At 49.3% G+C, this 5,238-nt stretch overlaps 1 long non-coding RNA gene across 1 annotated transcript; it reads right to left on the bottom strand.

The window, feature by feature from the left end:
• Nucleotides 1–606: 606 nt before the first annotated feature.
• Nucleotides 607–3,180, bottom strand: LOC135319882 (uncharacterized). The gene is made up of 2 exons (XR_010378877.1): nt 2,605–3,180; nt 607–1,498 (listed from the first exon to the last, which is right to left on the bottom strand). It is a non-coding gene; the product is annotated as an uncharacterized LOC135319882 (long non-coding RNA).
• Between the last annotated feature and the right edge of the window lie 2,058 nt (nt 3,181–5,238).

Below are 5,238 nucleotides of genomic sequence, written 5' to 3'. Positions count from 1 at the left end.
GGATAGCAAGGTACTTCCCGTGTCTGTAGGTGACACAGGGTTGGGATTCAGATGAAGACAGCAGTGGCCCGTGTCACTGAACACACAGCAGAAGACCGGACGGGAGCAGGGACACTTCAGTGGGTGCCAGTGCAGAGTAATGACCGACACCTGAGTTAGGTGCAAACCCAAACTCCCTGCTGGGTCCGAGCACACTCGCACGGCGAAGAAGGTTGGGGGTAATACTGAGGAAGGGAGGGAAAAAGGACGGCTAAAAATATTGGAACTCATAGCTAAGGGTGAGTAGCTTTCTCAGAGCATCGGTGTCTTAAATACATGTATGTGCCTTTCAAACTTTCAAAAGGAATAAGAAATATTTTTGGATGGTTGGCATCAATAATAGTTTAATTAATTTTAAGGACATGAGAGAAACCTTGTACAGAGAAGGAATTATCCTCAGTTGGAAATTACTATGAGTGTTATTACAACCACAGTTCTATTTTTTTTAAACTGTAATATGACTTTGCCTCAAAGGATATATTTCAAGTGATTTCCTCAGGAGTAGAACTGCTCATATATCAAACACAACAAACACAGGCGTGCAAGTCCAAGGTCTATATCTGACTCTGAGTGCCTAATATTGAAAAAAAAAAAAAAGTAAAGTGAACCATTCTGCATGATTAAGCCATGTATTAATAGAGACAGACAGAAGCTCAGAAGCACGTGCACCCCCGCACAGACTCCGAGACGGAAATGGGAAGAAAACCAAGCCCAGCGCTGCAGAGAAGCGGAGAGGGACGGTCAGGAGCTGAAGACGGCGCTCGGGCTTTCGTTCTGGCTGTGTGTGCTCTGCTCGCCTGGCCTCTCCACTGAGTCGACAAGGAATCTGGGGAACAGACAGCAGGAAAAAGCACCACGCAGAGAGAGCATTTCAGAGCGGTGTGTTCAGGACAGTGTGGCGACTGGGGCAGTCCCTCCCCTCTCATCGCCAGAAACGTCCATGAAATGTCAGGAATCTGGGGTGATGGCGGGTGGCTGGGGGAGGGGAAGGGGTGGCCAAACCCGATCCCAGAGACCTGTCCGTCACTCCTCAAGGGGCCCGAGAGGCCTTGTCACGGTGATCTAGCACACATCTGGGGAAGCATAAACGTCAAAGGGAAAGCAACGACCGTTCAGTCTGTGTTTCTTTCTTGGATCGCTGTTTACTTTTTAAATCTTGTTTACAATCTTTTACTTCTCTTTCTGCTTCCACTTCTTTCTTGTCAAAAGATCTACCTTATCTCCTCCTGCGCCAGCAGTGGGAACTCAGAGGTTATCCGTTCCCCACGTTACCTTTGATAAAGTGCAGAGCAAGACAGGGAGGAGGTGAGCCTGGTCCTGACCAGAGGGCAGCGAGCCCAGGCAGCTGGGAGGAATCCAGTCTCCGGCTGGATTTGTTGTTCCGCTCACAATCCGCAGTCCCAGAAGGATGGCATTAGCCAGGTGTGGCAGGATGTACTGGAGCCCCGTGAGTGTGTCCCTGGAATAACAGAGAGAAAAACAAGCCCTCAGGAATTAAATTACTCTGTGGAAACGGAAAGAAGTGCACAGTCTTTTAGAATCTCATTTTTTTTTAACTAGAAAGCAGATTCTCGTTGTAGCCCAATGGCTAATTTGCACACTCTGCCCTTCACACGCCAGGATTCCTTGAGGCAGGGCCTGCCTGTACTTAATGATGTCCATCGCTGCCGGCAAACCCCACTTGCTGCCGCCAAGACGAGAACAAGATGCCCAGGAGCATCCGAGCCCCGAACTCCAGTGTCTAAGGACACATTAAGGCAGCTGCCTGTTCAGAAGACACGCAATAAAATATTCTATCAAGACACCCAGTTAAGTTTCCAATTAAAATGATTTAGTGCCTTCATTTTTTAAGTTTTCCCAAGGTTTGCTGATGACTAAAATTATGTAATGAAGCTTTCAAGGTTTTAAATCTGCTAATTAATCTCTGCACCTTTACAATAACCCAGAGCAATAAAAGGCACAATGAAAAGGGGCAGATCAATGTCGCAGTGAATTAACCCCTGGGAGACTGGTCCTCTGCAGCCTGGCTGGCTGAAGGCGCCAGGGGCTCAGACTGCGCGGGGGGGAGCAGGCCCACGCGCCGCCTCTCCCGTGGCGCTGGCGTCGGGACTGATTCGGCTCCTCCCCGGAGTCCCTGCTGTGACGCCCGCTGTGTTCAGAACGTCTGTGACTGAGGCAAGCCGGGCTGCGAGGGAAGGCAGCAGCACCGGGGGGTCCTGGAGGGTAGAACTTTCAGAAGCAGAGCTCAGTCAAGGATTGAAATGACCCTGAAAAAGCTCAGACGGAAACTCTCTCGGGGGGATTCAGGAAACCCCAGTCTGTGAGGCGACCTAGTGCAGACCTAAAGTGGAAAGGCAATGTTCACCAGCCAAGGAGTGGAGAGAGATGCTTCAGGGCCAAGGACCATTCGAGGTTAGTGACAGGAAGCTGCGCTGTGCCCAAGGGGAGTGTTTATTATCCCGGATTAGAGTTAACAGGGGGCTCAGTGTATTTGCTCAGCTGCCTTACTGTTATTTACAGTTGATATTTATTTACACTGGGCAGAGAACAGTGCCCATTGCTTACCTGCTGACGCTCAGCCTGGAGACCACGTTTCACACTGCTCCGATCTGCGGCGGCTGGAGCCCACAATCTGTATTTCTCAGCTGCCTTGCTAGAAATTCCTGGCTTCTGCTTACGTTCTGCTAACGGGAGCTACTGAAGGGAAACCAAAACGGGAAAGGAGAGAAGGGGGAGGAAGAGTGCCTTTGCGTGTTCCAGTTGCTGTCCACATCTTTCAAGCAGCAGACACAAGCTACTTGTGGGGTCGTCCCGGTAAGAGACAGAGCTTGGATTGAGACCTGGTTCCGTTCGACTGCAATTTTCATCTGTTTTCTTTGATCCTACTCTGGCGCTCTGGTAGGGAAACCGGGAGAGCGCAGCATCAGAAAACCCTAAGAAGTGTCAGGAGGGTGGAGAGCACTGCTTCGTGCTGCTGAGGGTGAGAACAGAAGAGGCTGCTGGACTCGGCAATCAGGAGGGGAACCAGGGCCCCGAGACAGTGGTTCAGGGGGAGTGGTGGTGACCATCATAAGGCAGAATTGTTCACTTGCCCCCACGATCTTTGCCCCCTGGTGTCACAACCTTGATTGCTGGTTAGAACCTGTCATATGCTTCTGGCCAATGGAGCGTGAAGAGACTTTGCAGGCGTGATTAAGGCCTTAATCACTTGGAGTTAAGTTAATCAAGAAGGAGGTTATCCTGGATTGGTTTGACCTTTAAAGGAGAATGAAGCATCAGAGCTGTTCTCCCGCTGGCCTGAGGAAGAAAGCCAGACCGCCATATTGCGGGCTGCCCTTGGAGAGTTGTGGCCTTTAGGAACGGAGGGCCTCAGTCCTACAGCCCAGGGAACTGAACTTTACCAACAAGCATGCGAGTTAGAAATAGCGAAAATCCTCAGATGAGGTAGCTCCAGACAGCGCATTGATTTCAGCCTGATGAGACCCTGAGCAAAAGACCCAGTTGACTTGGGTCCAAAAGTCCAGACCCATGGAAACTAAACGTTAATAAATGTATGTTGTTTTAAGTCCTTAAGTTTGTGGCAATTCCTTATGCATTGGCAGCACTGCAATACAGGGGCAGAAGCCAGGCTTCAGGCAAACACCACACACACGCACACACACACACACACACACATACCACACACACAGTCACTGGCAGAACAGAATCCTGATACCAGACAGACCCATCATTTGGAACTGGGCTGACATTGCCAACCTGCCTAAAACAGCCTCCTGCTAAAGCCCGGCCAGCAGACTGGACCCCATTAGACTGGATCCCTCATCCCAGATCATGCCTGGGTTCACGTGCCCTTTTGGAAGTTTGTGTTGGAATTTATAGTAAAACCCTCTGTGCTCCAGCTCAATGTGTTTATTATAATGTCTTAAAAAAAAAAAAAAGAAGGACGTGTCATCTGAACATGTTTATGGCTGTGATTATTTTGCTTTAGACAAAAGACCAAAGGAGTTTTTAAACTGAATTACGGTATAAACACTCTCACTAAACAATAACAAAATAAAACCTGTGACAAGAGAGTCAGCGATAGCAATATGGAAACAAAAGGTCACCATTATGCATCTGAGATCCGAGCCATTGAAATGGAAATTAATGTTCATGGAGCTTTCCTAGGTGACTGGTTATTCTGCTCTCCCTACCAGGCAGCACCTCCCCGTGTTACACCTGATGACAAAAGCACCCGAGACGAATTCACAAAGGGACACACAGCTACCTCTATAATCCACAAGCCGGAGTGGAAACCGGTGGCCGAAACCCCTTAAGAAAGCAAGCTGAACAACCTTGTCACATCCATTCTCCACACTTCTCCTTTGGCAGGCGTCCCATGTCCCCGTGAAGCCTCATTTCCCCATCTGTTGCCAAAGGCCACCATTTCCTATCAACATCAAAGCACGAGAAACGTCAAAGTAATGAAAACTGACACTGTGGCAAAAGGAGGGTGAGGCACAGCCATGGTGGGGAGAGCCGGGTCAAGGTCCTCCTCGGCAAAGCTCTGCGTGTTCCAGGCTCCCCTGCAGAGGTGCCCGCCCCGGAGCTGGACTTGGCAGCGGGGAGATGCCTCTGGAATAAGAGCCACAAAACGCAGCTTGGGATTCAAAATTAATTCAATGGCAAGATAGGCAAAATGACGTCTAGATCCAAAACCAAAATCCCTCCTGACCTTGAAAGGTTTATTATGCATCTGACATATCCCAGGCTCAGCTTAATGAACTGACTCTCGAGCTTTTTATCCACGCATCTGGCCAAAGGTATTTAAATCTTTCTCAAAGAAAATGATATGTTAAATCACGAATTTGGCTTCCTGGCCACCTCCCGCAGACACAGAGCCACATCATTAAAGACTTGGGGTAGCCGAAGGCTCTGATTCCCGTACAGATCAAACACAGATGGACGCTGGGTCCTTGGCCAAGTCACGGAATTTCTTTCTTCAGTTTTCAATTTCACAGAGTGAACTCCGTTTCAGACCTTGGACTTGTTTCCAGCCCTACTGCCAGGGGTTCTCTTTTGCAAAGAGAAATGTTGGCAGTGCATCCAGAAATGACACCAGGACCAGGGATGGAGCCGAGGTGATCAGAGATGGTCACTTGGAACTTACTGACTTCAGCAGTGAACGCACACACTGTGGCAAAGCCTTCCAGTGCTGTG

Source organism: Camelus dromedarius, chromosome 33 (assembly GCF_036321535.1).
Source record: "Camelus dromedarius isolate mCamDro1 chromosome 33, mCamDro1.pat, whole genome shotgun sequence".
NCBI classification, from domain to species: domain Eukaryota; kingdom Metazoa; phylum Chordata; class Mammalia; order Artiodactyla; family Camelidae; genus Camelus; species Camelus dromedarius.
The sequence above is the reverse complement of the archived record's forward strand: the minus strand, read 5'-3'. Positions and strand labels throughout refer to the sequence as shown.